Raw genomic sequence first — 23037 nt, 5'->3', positions numbered from 1 at the left:
TTTCTAAATCTTTATTATTTATATTATGTGTATGGAGTGTTTTGCCTACATATGTTCGTGCAACACTTGCATGCCTGGTGCACAAGGAAACCAGAAGAGGCCATCAAATTCCCTAAAACTGAAGCTAAAGATGTCTGTGAGTGTGTGGGTGCTGGGAATGGAGCCTAAGTCCTTTGGAAGAGCAGCCAGCCCCAAGTTCTACTACTTTAAACCAGGTCCTATGCCTGCGTTCTTTTTTCACTGAGAAAATTTTACCGTTGACAACTGCATAGCCAAGGGGACAAGATGGAACATGAGTCACAAGTACACATGGGCACAACATCCAGACGTGAAAGACAACAGCGTCACAGCCCGGCGGCCTGCCAGTTTCTGGGCTTTTAAAGTAGAATCACCCCGCCCCCCTTAGCTAGGCAAACCACAGAGACTTGCATGGTTGCTGTGTAGCTACCGGCCTCTGCTGTCTCTGACCTCACAGAGAGCTGGAGCGCTTCCAAAGAGCAGGTGCTAACGGTCCCTGGAAACCAGCTTTTAAGACAGAACTTAGAGGGGTCAAAAGACATTTCCAGCTGAAAACGGTTTTGAAATCTAAGAACCCTGCATAATCCAGATCACGGCTGTCAAAGCTCAGTGGGGATTCCAGTATGGAAGCAGACACAGTTTACCTCCCTACTTCTTTTCCCTGAGCACCTACTGTGTGCCCTTGCCAGTGCTCTTAACAACTGAGCCTCTACCGCCTTTGCCTGTGATCGCTTTCTTAGAAAGCCTCTTCTGTCCTTCCCAAGTCTAATCCTCCTGTACTTCCTCCAGGCCTTCCTAGCCCCATCTTCTAACCTGCTAGGGTTTTCTCACGTGGGTTCTTCTTTGAGGGCTCTCTGGCTTCCCTACTGAGCTGTAGCTGCCAAAGTTGAAGGGCTGCGTCTCCCTTGCGTCTCCCCAGTCTTTACAGCTCCTGAAACACACTAAGGTATTTATTCAAATCCCTGTTTTGTGTGCGATCTTAACGTGTTCTGCTCAGTGGATCCAGCTTAGAGTCTGCTGAGATAAGAACTAAATGTTAATTGAGTAATAAAGTAGCCATTTATTCCTCTGGGAGATATAAATTAGGGATAGAATTCTGATTTATGTTGTTTTTCAAATTCCATGGAGTGAATACTTCCACCGTCTCCGACTCAAGATATGAACATCAATCATGTCCTGAACCTGAAGTGGAAGGAAATAGTCCCATCAGATCTCATAGAGCAGTCTGGACTGGCAGGCGCTAGCATACTGTAGCTTTACACACACACACTCACACACAGGTACATGCACACACGCTCACACACATTTTCTTTAAGGATGCATCCCCATAGTTACATGCCATTAGAGACACCATGAAAAATAAAGTCTCACACAAATGATTCTCCAGGCGCAGTCAACATCACTGCCAACAGAATATTAGTTCTTTTTTATTGAAACAATCTTTACACAGTATGTTCTCATCACAGTTTCTCCTCCTTCATCCTTTCCCAGATCCTCCCTATCTGTCCAACTCTGGGCCTTTCTTCTTCTCTCTCTCTCTCTCTCTCTCTCTCTCTCTCTCTCTCTCTCTCTCAAATAAACAGACTAATAAAAATCAAATAGCCAAACTAAAACAAAGCAAACAGAAAAATAAGAGAGAGAAACAAAACAGCATGGAAACACACACACACACACATGCATGCACACACATGCAGAGAGAGAAACCCATGCACATAAAATAAAATTAAAAATATAAAGTTTACTCTCGTCGTCTAGGCCTATAATTACCTAAAAGTTGGCTTGATAAATCTAGGAATTTGTTTTCCTATTCTATTGGTTGTTTGCTTGTGTGAACCCAGGGTCTCACACAAACCAGCTAAGTGTCCTAGGACTGAGTCACGCCCTAGTCCCACCCCCACTGTCCAGCAGGAAGTCTCTGCCCTGGTCTCTATTCTTGATATTTTACTAATAGAGGTTCAGTTCTTTGATTGTTTTGAAACTGTAGTAGAACTTTAAGGTCTCTGTAAAAACTGGCTTTCTGGCACGATGTTTTTTGGTCTATTTTCAGCCAACCCCTTTTCTGTACCTGAGGAATGGACCCCCAGTAGAAGGAAGCAGATGTTCTGGAAGGGGAATTGGAATTTTGCATAAACAAGTTATTTGTTTTATATTATTTACCTATGCCCAATCTAAGCAGCAAATTCATTTGTTTCTTTTTTTTTCTAATGCCTAGTGTTTTGTTTTAATCATGCGCTTGTACTAACCTTTACGGAACACTTGTATTTATTGAGAAAATCAAAAGGGGCTAGAGAATTAGACATAAAGAATGGGTTTTTTTTTTATTAGATATTTTCTTCATTTACATTTCAAATGCTATCCCGAAGGTTCCCTATACCCTCCCCCCTCCCTGCTCCCCTACCCACCCACTCCCACTTCTTGGCCCTGGCATTCCCCTGTACTGGGGCATAAAAAGTTTGCAAGACCAAGGGGCCTCTCTTCCCAATGATGGCCAACTAGGCCATCTTCTGCTACATATGTAGCTACAGACATGAGCTCTGGGGGTACTGATTAGTTCATATTGTTGTTCCACCTATAGAGTTGCAGACCCCTTCAGCTCCTTGGGTACTTTCTCTAGCTCCTCCATTGGAGGCCCTGTGTTCCATCCTATAGATGACTGTGAGCATCCACTTCTGTATTTGCCAGGCATTGGCATAGCCTCATACGAGACAGCTATATCAGGGTCCCTTCAACAAAATTGCTGGTGTATGCAATAGTGTCTGGGTTTGGTGGCTGATTATGTGATGGATCCCCTGGTGGGGTAGTCTCTGGATAGTCCATCCTTTTGGTCTTAGCTCCAAACTTTGTCTCTGTAACTCCTTTCATGGGTATTTTGTTTCCTATTATAAGGAGGAATGAAGTATCCACATGTTGGTCTTCCTTCTTGATTTTCTTGTGTTTTGCAAATTGTATCTTGGATATTCTAAGTTTCTGGGCTAGTATCCACTTATCAGTAAATGCATATCTAATGACTTCTTTTGTGATTGGGTTACCTCACTAAGGATGATGCCCTCCAGGTCCATCCATTTTCCCAAGAATTTCATAAATTCATTGTTTTTAATAGCTGAGTAGTACTCCATTGTGTAAATGTATCACATTTTCTGTACCCATTCCTCTGTTGAGGGACATCTGGATTCTTTCCAGCTTCTGGCTATTATAAATAAGGCTGCTATGAACATAGTAGAGCATGTGTTCTTATTACCAGTTGAAACATCTTCTAGATATATGCCCAGGAGAGGTATTGCAGGATCCTCCGATAGTACTATGTCCAATTTTCTGAGGAACCGCCAGACTGATTTCCAGAGTGGTTGTACAAGCCTGCAATCCCACCAACAATGGAGGAGTGTTCCTCTTTCTCCACATCCTCGCCAGCATCTGCTGTCACCTGAATTTTTGATCTTAGCCAAAGAATGGGCATCTTTAGCTGCAATTTCTACACAATATAACTTTAAAAAGCCTTTTTAAAAGTAAAAGTAATAAGGGCCCAGTCGTGTAAATGGCTATAATTTACTTATAGTGGTGGTCTTAGTGGCTCTGAAAACATTATAATATTGTTTGCATCCACCTAAGCATAGTCATCTTCATATTGGCAGATCTTTGACAATTGATGAGGGTTGGATATTGCTAAATATGGTCAATGTTAAACACAGCTAAGTCTTACCTGTAATGTGGGGGTGTGATCCCTGGAGGGTATGGCTGAGACCTGTGATGCACTCAGGATTAAATGCAATGTGTCAACACACATTGAAGCCTCCTGTGCAGGTCTGACATGGGTAGTTAGTGGGAAAAGCCTTCCTTTAATTAACTGAAGACATAAACGTATGAAAGAAGACCTCTGTGAAAGATCTTAAGGTTGAGAACTTCTTACATAATAGCCATGAAGCTGAAGCAAGTGGGGTGCTTGTGACAAGAGAGCCTTTGATGTTGATAGAAAAGCAAACTGGAAAGATTCATTCAACCTTCAGAACCTCAGATCCACCCACACTGGAAATTGTCACTAACGTACTCTGGCCCAGGAATAACACATACCCGGACTTGTTATTTGAGTCTTATAATAGAAAGAGGTCAAGAGCCAAAAGGAAGAGTTTTATGAAAGTAAAATTGAAATGTAGTACTAATGAAGTGGCCACAAATAAACGAATTCAGACTCCAGTTGACAAGATACACTGCTCAGATAGTTGTCAACCCTGCGATAGGCTGTGCTCCTAAGAGAAGAGCTTCCAGGATTTGTAACAGCTCATGGCTTGCTCAAGGATGATGGCATTCCTGATTTGCCTTGTTGTACTATTTGGTTTTCAGTAAAATCTCCTGTATACATCTCTATTAAAATGCAATTTGTGTGTGTGGACTTTGTGATAATCTATATTCGAGGTTGCACAAAACATTGGCCATTGCTTTGAAAGAAAACACGGGACTGTTTATCCTCAGAAGAACACGGCTTTACAACATGTTGAATAGAGTAATGGCTTTCCTGGGTGTCCAGTTCCTGAGTTCCGAATGTTAGAAGACATTAGGAGAAAGAACTTTGAGACGTTGTTCTGTTTTGGTTTTTGGGTTTGTTTGTTGGTTGGTTGGTTGGTTGACTGTTGCTTGTTTAGTTGATTGGTTATTGGTTGTTGTTTGGTTGTTGCTAGTTTGGTTGGCTGGCTATTGGTTATTGGTTGGTTGGTTGGTTGGTTGTTCATTGTTTAGTTGATTGGTTGTTGGTTGGTTGGTTACTTGTTTGGGTAGTTGTTTGGTTGTTGTTTTGCTGTTTGTTAATTGGTTCATTGTTGTTTGGTTGGTTAGTTGGTTTGGTTGCTTATAGGTTGGTTGGTTGGTTGTTGGTTGTTTGGTTGGTCGGCTGGTTACTATTTAGTTTTGGCTTTGTTATGTTTTTTGTTTTTTGTTAGGTGATTTTAATCTAATCACATGAGTTCTTAAAAGCAGAGAACCTTCCCAGGCCAATGTCAAAATCAGAGGAAGATGTTTGAACCAGCAGGGAGCAGGATTATAAAGATGTGACTTACACAGTCAGTCTACCACTGTGGGGATTAAAGGGGGAGGAAGAGCCTGCGACCTAAGGAGTATGTACAGACCCTAGAAGCTGCAGATGTCAAAGAAACAGATTCTACCTCAGGGCTTTGGGAAATTGTATGCAGCCATACCAACATCCTAAGTTTTAGCCTGGTGAAGCCTCTCAGATTTCTGATTTATAAAAATACATTGTAATAAGCATGCGCTGTCTTAAACCACCAAGTTTGTATAAATCTTTTACACAAGCCGTAGAAAAGAAATATAATCAATATTGGATGTTTTTTATTCTGCTATTGTTTATATTATTTTTCTTTATACACACTCTCATTTATTTTTAATGCTAAATAATAGCATACATTTTAAAATGTCGTTTTATATTTCACACATTACCATCAAAACTTCATGTAATTTTTTTGACTAAGCTGCAATATACACAGCTGCCCCCAGTTAATGTTTGTGCTAGCAGTGACAAGAGCAGCGTGATTGCTACGTCGCTGCCAATGGCTTGAGGGCTATAAACTGCACCCCAGTTTTAGAAATCTTAAGATGTAAGCAAACACAATCTATGAGAAATGGAAGGTGGCATTAGGCAGGACAGTTCCTTTCCCTGTGCTCAGTGACCTTATGTTAGGGCCCCTGACTAAACCTGTGGACTTCTTTTGTAGACAAGGAAACAATATCTCCCCATAGCTTCATCATTAAGGTCTTGCCACCTCCTTTGTCTTTGTCCTCTCCTCCTTTATCTATGTCCAGTAGGTTAGGACTCTCCCCCGACCCGTTTTGTTTCCTGTATTTTTAAACCTATATTTTTAAAGCTCTGTTACTTTAACAACCTCTGTATTCCAGCCCTAGCTGTCGCTTCTCTTCTTCCCTTGGCCTTGTCAATGGCATGTGGTTGACTTTATAGAGTCTTATTTGCATCATTATTACTGAACCACTACTTCCTGAGCATTCACAGAAATCTCTCCTTCCACTCTGTGGGTCCCAGGGATTGAATCCCCAGTGTGAATCCCCAGTGTTAAGGCTGGATGGCGGATGCCTTTACCACTGAGCCATCTCACTGACCCATTTCCCCCAACGTTTAATTGCTAGCAGCTTTTCTTAAAATACTAAAAACATTTTTGTCTGGTCTGTAAAGATCACATTGATGCTGTTGACTGCTAAACCACGCCATCAATTCACAGTGGGTTACTTGGTTGATCGTTCTTCCTCTATGCATACCTGTGTTCTAATATTCCATTAGAAGTGAGTGTAAGATTTGGTGTCTCCATGAGACCTTTATCAGCCAGTCCAGTTCTCGGTGGGTACCTCTAACCCTCATGTTAAAGTCTCTCCAAGTTTTCTGACGTAGGTAGCTTCATGCCCTAAGCTACAGCAGACAGTTAATCTTAGTGGCTGTGAGACTCTTCCATGGCCTATATAATGCTACGATGACATCATGTTCACCCTTGTGCTACTTTCCTCTGAAAGGTCAGCTCGGCCTTTCCACTTCCAGAAGAACTCCACCAGACTGCACATATTGTTCAAATGTCTGGATGACTGCATTAGCTCTGAGCCTTACCTCGTTCCAAGCTCTTTGATGAGATGAGATTTTTTTTCATCCTAGGTTCTGAGTTCTCTGTTGCTGTGGGACCCGAAAAAAAGCCAGCCAGTAACTATGAGCTTCTATTTCCTCACTTAAAAACCATAGAAAACCATCCGAGAAGAGGACGAGTGAAGTGCCTGGCAAGAGGTCAGTCCTCATTAAGTGTTTATTATTTACACACTGTTCATTTATGAGCTTTGATCCCATCCAGTCCCCGCCATTCTGTCCACAAGGACATAAAGGCTGCTTGTTACATTAATTATTCCGACCATAGACTGGTGTAAGTCTAATCTTTGGACTGGTTTGTTGCTCACCACAAGGACCACAGCTAATGATATGCTATCCAGTTGACAGACACTCCCACAGGCTGCTGCTTTGTTCCTGAGATATTGAAGGAAAACAGCATCATCTCTTCACTCTGCCCTTTCTTTGCCACCCAATCACACCTGCCTCCTTAACAAAGGACTCTGCGAGGTGCGAATGAGAGAAACCGTGAATACACCTTATGTGCACTGCCAAGTATTTCAGCCTATGTTCTGACTACTCAAAAGTTCCTACTCACAATGCTACTTTAACTCATTGCTTTCTCAAATGCAATGAACAAGAGTCTTCAGACCATCCTCAAAGGGCAATCGTTTACTGTCTTTGTGAGCAAACTGGTATTGGCTTTTTTCTATAGTCAAAGGGAGCATGCTCAGATACAAGTAGCCTTCCCTCGCAGAAGTAGTCTGCCTTCTCTTCTCACTTTTCACACTAGGCCATCCTGTTTATGAACTGAATATCTTATGTGTCTGCACACGAGACAGAGTGGAGTGGGAAAGGTGCTGAGGAGGTCACATGACAAGGGATTCACATACATACATATGATCAACCCTGTGAAACATGGAGACCACAGGGTTATATCTCTAGTGTACTGAATCTTCTAGAGATGAAAGCCCCAGCCCCAGAAAGTCATGACAATTTGCGAAAAATCTGGAGGCAGAAGAAAACCACCAAAGGATATTCTTTTGTAAAAAGTATATCTCTGACCACATAGCACTGTGACTCATAGTAAAATGGCCCTTGGTGATTCTCACTGCCACTTATTCTTCTTTAAGCGTGATAATTATCTTTACTGCTTAAATTAAGCTTTTCTTATTTCCAAAAACAATCTTTTAAAATGCTTGAGGCTTTGTTGGATTTTTTTTTATTCCATTGTTTAATGTAAATAAGATTAAATATCCTGAGCCTTTCAAGTCTAACATGAGACCGGGTTACGCTTTTGTAATGTGGGATGTCTTCTTAAGTTTCCATTCTAGGTCAATTTTGGAAGAACAAAAACTTTTTTTTAAAAAAAGTTCATATTAGCTATAAGGCACACAATTTCAAGATGTAGTGTAGCAACGCGATTTCAAAGCACCTCAGAGAGCGAACACTTAGAGGAAAGCGCGGGGGGGGGGGGGGGATGGGGGGGGGGCGTCATGCATCTTGGAGAGATTTTCAATGCCTTTTCTTAAACAAGTACTAACCAATTTCAAAACCACTATCAATTTCATACTAAATGAGTTTTGACATGTGTGTGATTATGGTTGTATTTTCAGGGAAAATGGCCTGGCCTGGGGCAGCCAACCTCCTGAAACACTAACCACTTCAGCTCTTCTCACTCTATTAGATCTTTAATGAGTTAATTCATTGGCTGTGTGGTTGCCGATGCACCTGAACTCTTGACTAAATAATTGGCTCTACATTTTAAAATCTAAAAAGTCTCTCATTAGGGGAAGACGCTCACACAGTCTAAGAGTAGCAAAAGCTACCTTCCGTATCCCGCAGCCCCAGAGTATGGCCCTTAATGTCTTTGTAAGTCCACCCAGCAGCATACCTGGCAGGGAGCTCAGTATCCTTTCTGAATTACAATGAAGAAATATAATAATCAACCAAACTGGGGGAAACATGTGCCCATGCATATTCACCTTAAAACTCCCATCCGACTTAGCAGACAGAAATCCTTATTTTGCCAAGAACTTCATTATTTAATTAGTCAGCATTTCGCAACCTAGCAGCAGATATTTCATTATTTAATTAATTAGCATGTGCTTACTCATTCGAGTTGCATGTTAGTGCACGTACTTAGTGTTTCCTCCTAAAACAGGACTGTGTTTTCTGACTTTATAAACCCCTAATGTACATTTTATACCTGATAACCTAGGCAGCTCTCTCTCTCTCTCTCTCTCTCTCTCTCTCTCTCTCTCTCTCTCTCTCTCTCTCTGTGTGTGTGTGTGTGTGTGTGTGTGTGTGTGTGTGTGTGTGAAAGACAGAGACAGACACAAAGAGAGAGACACACAGAGAGAGAAGAGACATGGACGATTACAAAGAGTTTAAAGTGTTAATAGAGAGTATTAATGTTAGAGGACTTGAAAGTGACAAGATAACAATTCCAGAAAACATCTATTATTGTCTTGTATGACAGCATTTTGTTTTGTTTTGTTTTGTTTTGTTTTGCACTAATGTGCAAACTCAGGACCTTGTACATGCTAGTCTAAGGCTCTGTATTTGCTCTGCAAATAATGTACTTGAAACAAAGGGTTAAGACACTTAGACAATCATTATATTTTGAGAGTCATTTTTAGATTTGACCCTAATTATTTGACCCTTATTCTTTAATCTCTATTACAAAACACTTAGTGAGACAACAAGAGGTGGAATAATAAAAAATAGCATTTCTAGATGGAATGCTTTCAACTCCCCCCCGCAACCCCATCCCCATCATGAACTCAGCTGTGAGTCCTGAACAAGGTGATATCACTGATCCGTTTTCAGGCGAATGTAGATTCAACAGAACACCAGGTGATAGAAAGTCCTAATATTTTAATATGTACACAGGACCACTTCTTAGAGGTGTAGGCTGCAAGGAACCACATGTGAACGGAACGTGCAGAAACAGAGCGGTAGCTCTGTCCGTTTCCACTTACCCATGTTAAGTAATTAGCCATGTCTGTCTGACTGTCTGTTCTTTGATGAGCACACGTGGCACTAGAGAGTTACTAGAGATCCAGGAGAGAAGGCTCACTGCTCTCACAGAGGACTCGTGCCCAGTTCCCAACACCAGTTCCCAGCAGGCCGCTCAGCTCAACCTCCTACCACTCTAGTTCCAAGGGCTCTGATATCCCCTGGCCTCTGAGGACACCTGTGGTGCCCACAACGCAGGCAGGCACAAATACATACACATAATAAGTAAATGCTTTTAACGTGCCGAATGCTGCTTTAAACACGTTACGGACAGTTCTCCTAAAGCCCCCTAATATGTTTTGACTTAAGCATTGTTCTGGTTCCATTGTACAGATAAAGAGTCAGGAACCCAGAAAAATTAAAGCCAATGTCCCAACAGTTAGTACATGCGGAGGTAGGGTCTGGGCCCAGACTTTTGGATTTTTACATTTCTAAATTGCAATAATAAACATAGCACACTGCAGGCAGCAGAATAAAGGTTTGATGCACAGGTTCATGGCAGCCATGGACTGTAAGCCAAACCAGTAAGCCACTGCCTCCAAAATAAACTGAAGCCTTTAACTTGTGTTTGCTGGGGATGGTCCGAACCTCAGTGAACTAAATAAACCAGAAAGATCATTACGCCTCGCTGTACAGCTTAGGAGTTAACAGCTTGGAGAAGTTAGCAGGCTCCCTGAGCCTCAGTTTCTTCATCAATGAAATGGGGTGTTTAATAGCCTGAGAAAAGAAGTTATGGGGGCTATAGATAATAAAGCACCAGAGAAAGCAGTGCATGGTCATCACATGGTTAATAACAACACTGGTAATTATGATTATGATTCTCATTAGCTCCAAAGCACACCTGTAGCTGAGGGAACAAACGGAGCCGGAACCTCAGTCTTCAGATCTCTAAGCCAGCCCATCCACTGTTGTTCTCTGGCATAACTGGAGTAAATTAAGTAACTCCATGCTCTCCAATAGCTTCAGCACACTCCAGCGAGTACCGCTTTCACAGTTCTGTTTGGAAGGTGGTTGTGAAACTCATTTCTGCAGTGTTGCAGGCGAACAAAGCAATTTGGTGTTTCTGATTAAGGACGCCCCTGACAGGGCATCAGGATTATATTCACCCTGGAAAGCAGATGTGCCTATATCAAAACCACAAAATGTTATCAGGGCGGTTCCCTCTGAAGACACTTACTGGCAAAACCTTCTGACATGTATTATCAAAATTTCAACATTTCTCTCACTTGGGGAAGTTTTTGCTAAAAAAATGGAGAGAATACAAAGTGTAAAAAGAACTAAATAAAAGTGCCCAGAAGTGGAGTCTTGGTGTGCATCCCTAGCTGGCCAGGGCCTCACTATGCAGAGTGTACATTGCAGATGAAGATGCACCCAGACTTGTCTAGAAATGTCTGCCTCTGCCTCCCAAGAACTGGGATAAAAGCAGACATTCTTAGGCCTGTGAGCCTCAAAGGCTGCGCAGAATGCTTTTCTATAGGTATACATGAGTTTACTTCACTAAACACATGGCTGTTTGTGACTTTTTCACTATTGTCAACAATATTGCTATAAGGACTCCTATAAAAATATAGTTAAGAGTCTTGGGGTAAATTCTACAAGTGTAATCACATGTTCAGATTTTTTCCTCGGGCTGTTTATAGTCATGATTTGTCTTGTAACAGCAAATATTCTTGCTAAAAAAAAGTCTCTCACCAGCTGTTGCATTTCTTATTGGTTTTTAATCCACATAGTAAGAAGAGATGGTCAACAAAGGTCAACAAAGGGCTTTTGTTTTGTTTTGTTTTGTTTTGTTTTGTTTTTTTTGTTTTTTTCAAGTCAGGGTGTCTCTGTCTAGATAGCCCTGGCTGTCCTGGAATTCACTCTGTAGACCAGGCTGGCTTTGAACTCAGAAATCTGCCTGCCTCTGCCTCCCAAGTGCTGGGATTCAACAAAGGGTTTTACAACACTCTGTACTCCCTTGCTTATTACCAATAAGCAAGAAATTTTACAGTTCAAAGACACATTTGTTTCAGTGTGTGGAAGGGTTGTTCTGTGATCTGCCTTCTTCTTCAACATTTTCCTCAGAAATCTTCATAAGTAGAGATTCCTACATGACCTGTACCACTGCAAAGTGGCGTTCGTCAATTAGGAAAGCTACAATATTTTAAAACAAACAAGGGTCACAGTAAGGAAGGATCAATGTGTTGTTCTCTATAACAAGTTATTATGACTTTTACCCTCCTCTTCTGTCATGTCTGTTTGTGAACGTCTTCACTCTTAGTCTAGAACTTTACCCTTGTTCTGGGGTGCTTACCCTGTGATTGTTGTAAACACAGTCAGGTTTCAACACTCTCCCTCTTCCCCCAAGGGCTGGGGATCAAACCCAAAGCTGTGAGCATGCTAAGCCAGCTCTCTAGCACTGAGATACACCCACAGCCTTTGGTTGTCTTTAAGGCAGGGTCTCATTTCATAGGCCTGATGCTCTTGAATTCATGTATAGTCCAAGCTGTGGTCCTTGTGCCTCTGCCTCCGGGATTACAGATGTGCACACTATGTCTCTTGTTTTTGTCTTTTAACTTCTGATGCTCTAACCCCATCCCAAACACCCTCAAGGTTTTAAATATTATGTAACTCTGTTACCTTTACCACCAAATGTAGAAGTTGTTATTCTATCCAAAGATTATAAAAAAGGTGTTAAGCTGTTTTCTGGCACAAAAGTTTTCGTTTTCTCATCAAAGGGCATGACATTTGTTTGGTGTATTGCTCAAGGGGAGATGTGTGGGGGCTGCCATCGCAGGATATATGAGCAGTGTGCTTTAGTTCTCCCTCTGATGCCCAGACATTTGTCGTAACATTGAATTTCTCTTCTTGCCCCACTGATTGTTGCATGCGGTGCTCCAGCCTTCTCCCTGCTTGTGACTGTTTATAGAGGTCCATGCTAGCATTCTGCTCATTTCGGCATCATCTACCCTAGACTTTAACTGTGATAGGTTCTGGTTTCTCTGGAAACATTCACTGGACAGACTCCCCTTTGGTTTTTATTTTCTAAAACTTCTGATCAATTTTTTTTCATTTTCTATTAAGTAAATTTAAAATACTCTTTGAGCAACTTTTCGAGCTAAGGATCCACAGTTTGCACCTTTGTGACAAGGAGAGACTGTTGTTGCGCAGGTTGCTTACAGATCCCTAGTTAAAGGATGTTGATGTTTCCCATAGTATTTTTAAATATTTATGAGATTGGCCACTCAAGTTAAGCTACACTTAAAATAACGCAGTTTGTGAACCACAGACAGTTTTTAAACTCAGAGAGATATAAACTACATCCACATAACATTCAAGGTTCCAATTATATCCTATTACTGACAGAAGGCTCTGTTCTTTCTAGACCTTGCCTTCCTGTCTTTCACTGAGAAGTGGACTCGGGCTATCTCTTGGCAGACAGAGCCGTTTATTGCACAAGGCTCTGGGTATTCAGTGCTCTGGGACAGAGACTGCACATCCTCCCAGATCAGAGTCCTCAGGAGATGTTACTGGGTCAGCACACACCCTTCATGTGGTTCCATGATTTTACTTTGTTTTCCCCAATACACTTCCTGTGTATAACTTGTGCTATAGAGAACAATACATTGATCCTTCCTTATTGTGACCCTTGTTTGTTTTAAATATTGTAGTTTTCCTAATTGACCAACGCCACTTTGCAGTGGTACAGGTCATGTAGGAATCTCTACTTATAAAGATTTCTGAGGAAAATGTTGAAGAAGAAGGCAGATCACAGAACAACCCTTCCACACACTGAAACAAATAACTTGCATTTGGACTGTAAAATTCCAAAGGCCAGTTTTGAAGACGGCAAGACAGGAGTCTTGCTAGAGCATCTTTCTGTTTCCCAGATAATCGGTAAGGCCATACACATTGAAGGCTCTAGAAGTTTGTAGGGTCAGCTAAGTCAGGGTGTTTACTGATGGCTGAGGGAACATAGTCAAGGGAAACTCAAGAGCAGAGACAGCAGAAAGCAACACAGACCTTAATGAGATAGAAGGCTCCCCCATCATTTTCCCATCGTATGCCCATGGCAGTGTGGAAGGCAGTGTGGGGCTGCCTAGAACATAAGATGAAACGCACACACAGGATGTAACCTGTGTAGGGAAGTGGACCATAGGTTGGGGTATTTGTACCCTCATGAGACACTGAAGGATGGTCCCTACAAAGACTGTACTGCTCCCATTAAACATCTTCTCCTCTCCCCCTTTCATCTGTCAGTCTGTTGCAGGGAGGGAAAGATGGATTGAAAGAGCAAAACTACCACCAAACACTAGCTAGAAAGGCAGTACTAACTAGGTGTCAGGGAGGTGGCATGAAACCCAGGAGAATACACCTACTCTGCTCTGCAGAAGCAGTACTTGTACTCAGTCAAATATAAACAAAAAGGGGCAGAATTAGCAGCTTTTATGTGTACAATTCTGCATCACAGGGACGTCTTACAGGTCTCCATCTACATAGCCTTTCAATACCCCAAACTGAAACTCCATTAAACGTCTCTCAGCCCCTTCTCCTTGATGCTTCAGCAACCATGAACCTCTTTGTCTCCGTGAATTTGACTATTGCAGTTCCCCTCACACAAGTGGAATCATACACTATTTATCGTACTGTGTTCGGCTTCCTTTACTTGGCATGACACTTTCAGGATTTATTCACATAACTATCGATTTACCCTCCCGTGTGTGTGTGTGTGTGTGTGTGTGTGTGTGTGTGTGTGTGTGTCTGTCTGTCTGTCTGTCTGTCTGTCTGTCTGTCTCGGTGTCTGTGTGTGTGTGTGTGTGTGTCTGCCTCTGTGTCTCTGTGTGTGTGTGTGTCTGTCTGTCTGTCTGTGTGTGTGTGTGTGTGTGTCCATTTATTTCTTCATAGACATTGGAGTTTTTCTGTGTTTTAGGTAGTGCCTAATGCAGTCAGTAAACACCATCCTAAGGTAACTGAGTTACAGGTGGTGCATCTCCAGCAGGAAATTGTTGTCCCCCGTGGAAGGTTTGCTTGGTTGTTTTAGGAACTGTCACATTGTTTTCCAAGTGTCCATACTGACTGGCATTTCCACCAAAGATGTACAAACATTCCAGTTACTCCCTCCCCTGCTCACACTCCACCCATCTCTTTTCTGTACATTAGAATGGCCACGAAGCCCGTCTCCTGCGTTTACTTTGTGTTTCCCTGGTGGCTAGAGCTACTTAGCACTCGTTCCACATGCTGCATTTTATCACTTGTATATCACCATTATAGGAAGTGATGGCTCGTGTCCTCTATACACATTTCTGTTCTAGTAGCAAAGGCATTAGAAATACATGAGGTGACATGAAATTACCTGTGTATTCTGGGTACCATGTGATCTGGTCCCTACACACATTATGTGATTTTAAAATGACACGGTTTCAGTTTATATGTTTCCTCAAACTTTAGTATTTCCTTGGGTAAAATCACATAAAATCACTCCTAGCTTTTTGCAATTTATGCTACATTGTCATTATTTATGTGCAGTCACCAGACTGCACAATAAACACACACAACATTTTTAGTACTAATGAACTATAATTTATTACACACTATTTGATCTTCCCACTCCCCCCTTTCTCCACACCATTCCCAGCCTCTGCAAGCCACTGTTTTCAGTTTTTGCTGGGTCAATTATTTTGGATCCCATGCACACATATTTATATTTGTATTTATATTTGTATTTCTGTGTGTGGCTTAATTTAATTTAAAATAGTGTCCTTCAGTTCTGTGTATAATTTTGGAAATTGCAATATTCCAACCTTTTCACTGGCAGAAATGAAGCTTGTTGTGTGTTTGCACCACATGTGTGTGTGCCCTGGAGGAGAACTGTCAGGGGTGCACATGTGTGTGTGCCCTGGAGGAAAGCTGCCAGACCATTCCACACTGCTTTCTATATAGCTGTATTAGCATATCCCTACGCTCAGTGTACAAGGGTTCCCTCATTCCCACAGCCTTGCTGCCAACAGTTTTTAATCCTCTTTCTTATTGGGAACAGCCATTCTATTTGGCATGAAATAACCTCTCACTGTGGTTTTTATTTGCATTTTCCTGATGATTAGTGATGCTGGGAGTTTTAAAATACTCATTGGCAGTTTCTATGTTTTTATCTGAGAAATGTCCATCTAGAACTAGTACCTATTTTTAATTTAGTTGTTATTGTTCAGCTAATGAGTTGAATTCCTTATATATTTTGAATATTGCCCCTTTCCAGTTATATCATACATAAGCCTTCCGATACTGTGACAAAATATTTGATATTAATTATGAAGAGGAAAGGTAATTTTGGTTTGTGATTTTGGAGGTTTCTGTCCATGGTTACTTGGTCCTGCTGCTTTGGCACTGTGACAGGGCAATGATAGGATAGTACAAGAAGATGCTCAATGAGAGAGAGAGAGAGAGAGAGAGAGAGAGAGAGAGAGAGAGAGAGAGAGAGACTACATTCCCAGCACAAGCCTCAATCACTTTCCCTAGCGACTTGACATCCTCCCACTATTTAATCAGGTGGGCTGTCCTAAACATTCCATATTCAAACTGCAGTGTATAGTTCAAAACAAGTTTCTCTCACTTTGTAGGTTGTCTCTTCGGATGGTTTCCTTTTGTGTGCAAACCCTTTTTAATTTTGACCTAATCCCTGCTTTGAGTTTTGTTTCTTCTGCTCTTCGAGTCTGATCCAAAGCTGACCTTGCCATACCCAGCATCATGGACGTCCTGGCGTGCTTCACTTAGGTCTTCTTCCAGTCATTTCATAGTTTCACATCTAAGTCTTTAAGTCGTTTTGAGTTTACTTTATATACGGAGAGAGATAGGGGCCCAGTGTCGTTCCGTTCTCCTGCACGTTCCGATCCCATTCTCCTAAGGCTGTTTGTGCGGTAGGTAGTTCCGTCTCCCCTGACTGTTCTTTGCTTTTGTCAAAGAGCAGTTGGTTATAGATCCATGGGTTTCCTTTTAGGCTCTCTCTCTCTCTCTCTCTCTCTCTCTCTCTCTCACACACACACACACACACACACACACACACACACATAAATGTGTGTATTTTGGCTGAGGGGAAGTTGTTTATTTTACTTTCTTTTGAGATAAGGTCTCCTGGATTCCAGTCTGGTCTCAAAACTCACTATGTACTTGAGGCTGACCTTGAACTCCTGCTCTTTCTGTATCAGCCTCCTATGTGTTGGGATTGCAGGTCTACCCCACCATGCCTTGCTTTTGCATGTTTGTTTTAATGCTTATATCATGCTATTTTGATTCCTCTCTCTCCATGGTATATTTTGGATTCTGGTAGCACATAGCTTCCTGCTTCACACTTTCACTAAAGATTGCTTTTCTTTGCTCATTTTTAACTGAGCTCTCATTGTTGTTCCAGTTTTAGTTCTTTCTATAGTCTACATGCGAATTCCTCCTGATGCTGATTTGCAAGTTTTCTCTCCGTTCTGTGGGTTGACTTTTGACTCTGCTGAACATGTTCTTTGATGCACAGAAGTTTGTGCCTTGATGAAATCCAACTTAACTACTTGTTCTTGCAGCCCATGCTTTGATATTAAATCTCAAACCATTTCCAAGTCTACTCTCACCAGGATAAGTGTCCCCAGGGCTGTACCTTGGTGACACAGTGACCCTGGTGGCTGTGAGGCTGGTCTTCCCACTGCCCACACCATCACTTCCTGAAGGCTGCTACACTGGTACATGAGATGCTTTTTCTTAAACAACTTGAGGCACCTGCCCTTTGAAGTGGTGTCAGCTGCAGATGTGACACCAGCATCACATGACATCTGTTTTTAGTTAGTGGAAAATGCTGTAATAGTTCACTTATTTGCCTCCCTGCCAGGAAATCCACAAACTTCACAGTTTCTCACAGGGGATAATTTGGCTTCTCTCCAATTACTGTTTTCTTTCTAATATTTAAACGTATTACATCTTCACAACTTTAAATGGAGATAAAAAATAATGGCATATTTGAAAACAGCATCTTGCCTAGTCAAAATCCTTGTCAGCATTCCAACAAGCCACCGTTTGATAGTAATACACAAAATAGATTATTACAAGTCAATTAAAATGGCCAGCATTACTTCCTTAGTAGTACTTCAACATAAGTATTCTAGTTACAATTTTATTTGTTTTCTAAATTAAACAAACTGTGCACTGAGAATACCACATTCATCTAGAAATGTTTTTCCTGATTTACACCGAGTAATGAATATCATGAACTATTACTAAATTACCTGATCCTTCTTATAGTCTGGCTGCCACAATTTGAAATAGGAAGCAAATGTTCTGAATATATTCTGGAAAGATCTTGGAGAATTCTCTTGTGGCCCTGTTTTATTAAGACTCACGTCTCTCATTCTAAGTTCAGAATAGTCTGTTCCTTTGCCTAAACTTAAATGAAGGAAGATATGTGTGTGTGAGTGTGTGTGTGTGTGTGTGTGTGTGTGTGTGTGTGTGTGCGTGTGTGTGTGTGTGTGTGTGTGTGTGTGAGAGAGAGAGAGAGAGAGAGAGAGAGAGAGAATGAGAATCAGCGGTTGAGAGTTGCAGACTTAGTTCTCAATGCAATGGCATTATGTAGTAGAACTTTAAGAAACGAGCTCTAGGGCTGGAGAGATGTTTCTCTATTCAAGAGTACTCCCTAGTCTTCTAGGGCACCCATGTTCAGCTCCATCCACAAAAGTCCAGCAGTTCACACCACCTGTAACTCTGGCTCTGAGATCTAGCATCCTCTTCTGGCCCCTGTGGGCACCTGCACAAATTGCATTCATGCATGTGTGCATAAACACACACAACACACACACACACACACACACACACACACATTTAATGGAAAAGAATTCTGGTAGGAAGTCCTTCTGTCATTGAAGGCCTGCATCACCCCCAACAGTGCCTCTAGGCTTCTTCTCACACAGGCCCCGTCGTGTTGATTAATGTCCACTGCACGAAATAATTCAGCCATGGGCCCATTCACCATTCATTGTGTTATTTGTACTTACAACTAAGTAGTGAGCTAAATCAGTCTCTTTTCTTTCTAAGTTATACGACTCTTGTATTTTGTTATAACAACAGAAACATGACTAACACAGATGGTAAGCTGGCCCTCTGTAGTCCCTGAAAAGCATCACATTTGGAGATGCAGATACGGTTTGAGTTGGCTAGTGTGCATTTAAATGGTTACAATCCCAAGGACAGGAACAGTGACAGCCGTCTGAGCATCTACTTTCTTGTGAGCCCTGTTGTAAGTCCTAAGAAGACAGGTCATATGTAGACAGGTCATATGTAGACCCAAAGCAAACTCATGAAACGTCTATTCTTAGTGGAGCCAGATAACATGTTTGGACCTGTGATTTCTCCAACCAAAATTGGTGGTTTCCATCCATCATGTTTGTGTTCTTTACACACTAACAGAGATGTGTAACAGATGTCTGGGAGCCAAAGGTTGATTCGTCTCCTTTTTTTTTTTTTTTTTTTTAATGCTATCTAAAATCTAACTCCAAAAGCAAATACCAAAATAGTACAATAGTCAAGTAAACACATGGTCACCCATCCATTCACCCACACATCAAGAAGGCCCTCTGGGGTGGGTAATTCTGGCTGGCTGCCACCCCCGACTGCCATCTGAGACAAGTGCTGTTTGGCTGTGACCTCTGGGGAATCAGTGCCTATGAAGGGGCATGACATCCTGGTGATGTGTGGGATCGTGTACATTTTGCTCTTTTTAGAGTAACTGAAGAAGCCCCCTGCATTGGAAATCAAGACCTGAGTGATGTGGAACCCTGTTCTGAGCCTGGAACCCAACCGTCAGCACCTTAAGTCCTGAACTAGCAATGCTTTTCTTGTGCTTGCTGCCTCACAGTCTTCTTTCTTATCACTGAGAAAGATTTATTTAATCAAGAGCATATTCTTTGTATCATAATTCTAGTCAGAGTCAGGCAGTACTCTCTATGGTTTGGATAGTTTCAGCAAACTTTCTGTTTTGTCTAGGCACAGAGTTGAGCACGTCCGGTCATCAAACTGAGATCCTGAGGACCGAACTGGAGGGAGCGCTTTGTGTGAGATATTGAAAGCATCCTTAGGAATTATGGTTAGAACCCAGAACCCACAGTGATGATAATTGTCTTCATCCCACAGCTACTACCTCTGTGTGTGTGTGGGGGGGGTGCATTATGATGACAAGGTAGCTCTGGTTCCTCCGTTAGCTGTTTTTTTCAATGCTGTGACAAAATGCTCAGAGGAATCAAAGCCAAATGCAGAAAGGTTGGTTTTTGACTCATGGTTCCACAGGTTTCAAGTCAAGGCTCTGGCTCATGGCTTTGTGACAGAGATGAGGTAGGACATCGAAGAAATGGGAGCTTATGGCAGAGAGGGGTAGAGAAGATATGGAGAAGGAAACAGAAATGGGGGAGGGAGGGAGGGAGGGAGACAGAGAGGGGAGGAAAGGATACTGAAAGACAATATGGCGCAGAGAGTAGAGGTACCTGCTGCGTGAACCTGATGATTTCTGTTTGGTCCTAGGGAGGCACAGGATGCATGCATTAGGAGACAAGCATCTCCCACAGGCTATCCTCTGACCTCAACACGCACCCACCCACCCACCCATAAAAAATAAATATAATGTCATTTTAAAGTTAAAAGAAAATTCAAGAGCTTTAACTTCCCAACCTGCAAATGTAGACGGGAAGCACGGAATTAGCCTACACTGAAGTCATGTGAGCTCTGGAAAAAGAGCCAATTCCCTGTCTTATACCTAGTCTCAGAACCAGGAGCATTTAGCCGAAGGAATGCTCCGTTTTTATCATGCCTCATTCAGCTACTAGAAAGCTCATTTCCCTTCACTCCTAAGAAGGTAGTACATCCAGGGTCTTGGTAAATATTTTCTAGGAATTCTACTTAACGCTAACAAACATCAACTGTTCCCTAGAAAGCAGTGGGGTTCTCTGGAGATGAATCCACTGACTTCTGCGCTACCCTCGGGCACTCAAACTAAATGAAATCCTAGAAATCTTATCCCAGTGAGCTTGGTGGGCTGAACCGGGAGTGACCAGGCATTCATTGCAACATGAGCAATACATTAGAGACCTGCCCCAAGGAAAATTACTGGAGGGACTAGAGTATAGCAAAGAAAGGCGTGGATAATGAGGAAGGGATTCCCTGAGCATGTGTCTATAAACAGTATGCCGCCTCATCGAACAGTACAAGGAGAAAGTTAAGGGTTCTTAGTTATTTTTATTTGTGTGTGTATAGTGTGTGCATATGCACATGTATGTATGGCTTCTGCATGTGTACGTGTGTGTGTGTGTGTGTGTGTGTGTGTGTGTGTGTGTATACTTACCTATGTAGAAGTGAGTGGAAGCCAGAAGTTGTCATCAGGATGTCTTCCTCTCTACACCCACCTTATTTTTTGAGATAGGGTTTTCCCCTGAGCAGGGGGCTTGCTATTTCAGCTGGTCTGGCTGTCATCAAGCTCCTGGGATCTGACAGCCTCTGCTTCCCCCAGTGCTAGGGTGCCAGACAGTTTTTACTTGGGTTCTGGGGATCCAAACTTAGGTCTGTAGATTGGCACAGCAAGCATTTCACTCATCAAACTCTCTCCAGCCCCAAAAGTCCTTATTTATTAAGAGCTGATTGAGTGTCACATTATTCTTTTTATCAGCCAATATTTATTTTGTATAGGTCCATTGCATAGGTCTTCCATTTTCTTTCTCTTTTTTCACACACACACACACACACACACACACACACACATATATATATATATATATATATATATATATATATATATATAGAGAGAGAGAGAGATATTTTCTTTATTTACACTTCAAATGTTAGTCCCTTTCCCCTCCAAAACTCCCTATCTCATCCCCCTCCCCCTGCTTCTATGAAGGTGTTCCCCCACCCACCTACCCACTCCCACCTCCCTGCCCTGGGATTCCCCTACACTGAAGCATCAAGCCTTCATAGGACCAAGGGCCTCTCCTCCCACTGATGCCTGACAAGGCCATCCTCTGCTACATATGCGGCTGGAGCCATGGGTCACTCTGTATTACAGAGCAGTAGTTATAAAAACTGTATGGTATTAGAATAGAGGCAGGCAAGTGGATTAATGGAATAGAATTGAAGACCCAGAAATAAACCTACACACCTATGATCACTTGATCTTTGACAAAGGAGCTAAAACCATCCAGTGGAAAAAAGACAGCATTTTCAACAAATAGTGCTGGTTCAACTGTTGGTCAGCATGTAGAAAAATGCAAATCTATCTATTCTTATCTTCTTGTACAAAGCTCAAGTCCAAGTTGATCAAGAACCTCCACATAAAACCAGAGACACTGAAACTAATAGAAGAGAAAGTGGGGAAAAGCCTCAAACACATAGGCACAGAGGAAAGTTTTCTAAACAGAACACCAATGGCTTGTGCTATAAGATCAAAAATAGACAAATGGGACCTCATAAATTTGCAAAGCTTCTGTAAGGCAAAGGACACTGTCAATAGGACAAAATGGCAACCAACAGATTGGGAAAAGATCTTTACCAACCCTATATCCGATAGAGGGCTAATATCCAATATATACAAAGAACTCCAGAAGTTAGACTCCAGAGAACCAAATAATCCTATTAAAATGGGGTACAGAGCTAAACAAAGAATTCTCAACCGAGGAATATTGAATGGCTGAGAAGCACCTGAAGAAATGTTCAATATCAAAACAACCCTGAGATTCCACCTCATACCAGTCAGAATGGCTAAGATCAAAAACTCAGGTGACAGAAGAAGCTGGCAAGGATGTGGAGAAAGAGGAACATTTCTCCATTGCTGGTGGGATTGCAAGCTAGTACAACAACTCTGGAAATCAGTCTTGTGATTCCTTAGAAAATTGGACATAGTACTACCTGAGGACCCAGCTATCCTATTCCTGGGCATATACCCAAAAGATGCTGCAGCATATAACAAGGATACATGCTCTACTATGTTCATAGCAGCCTTATTTATAATAGCCAGAGGCTGGAAAGAAACCAGATGTCCTTCAACAGAGGAATGGATACAGAAAATGTGATACATTTACACAATGGAGTACTACTCAGCTATTAAAAACAATGACTTCATGAAATTCTTAGTCAAATGGATGGAACTAGAAAATATCATCCTGAGTGAGGTAGCCCAATCACAAAAGAACACACATGGTATGCACTCACTCTTGTGGGCCCCTCTCTTTAGATTTAAATTACCTTAGTCTTCATATCCATGTGTGAATAGGGCTGATTTCTAGATAATGTATTTAATTGATTGATCTGTATGCCATCTTCAAAACTCACCTGATGTATTTTCACGTATAGTGAGACATACCGTGATTTCCTACAGCTGTTTCCTAATTCCTTTTACACGGCTTCTCTTTTAA

At 41.8% G+C, this 23037-nt stretch overlaps 1 long non-coding RNA gene across 2 annotated transcripts in view; it reads left to right on the top strand.

The window, feature by feature from the left end:
• The first annotated feature begins 509 nt into the window (after positions 1 to 509).
• Positions 510 to 23037, top strand: part of Gm33728 — a 23793-nt gene continuing 1265 nt past the window's right edge. Inside the window, exons 1-3 of one of the 2 annotated variants that reach the window (XR_380155.3) lie at positions 510 to 964; positions 6677 to 6802; positions 19628 to 19695. This is a non-coding gene — a long non-coding RNA (predicted gene, 33728). Of the gene's footprint in view, positions 965 to 6676; positions 6803 to 19627; positions 19728 to 23037 lie in introns of both variants that reach the window. The other variant, XR_380154.3, reaches the window with a different exon arrangement.

The sequence above is a fragment of the Mus musculus genome, chromosome 10 (assembly GCF_000001635.26).
Source record: "Mus musculus strain C57BL/6J chromosome 10, GRCm38.p6 C57BL/6J".
Taxonomy (NCBI): domain Eukaryota; kingdom Metazoa; phylum Chordata; class Mammalia; order Rodentia; family Muridae; genus Mus; species Mus musculus.
Note: the sequence above shows the minus strand (reverse complement) of the source record. Positions and strands in the feature narration are given on the sequence as shown.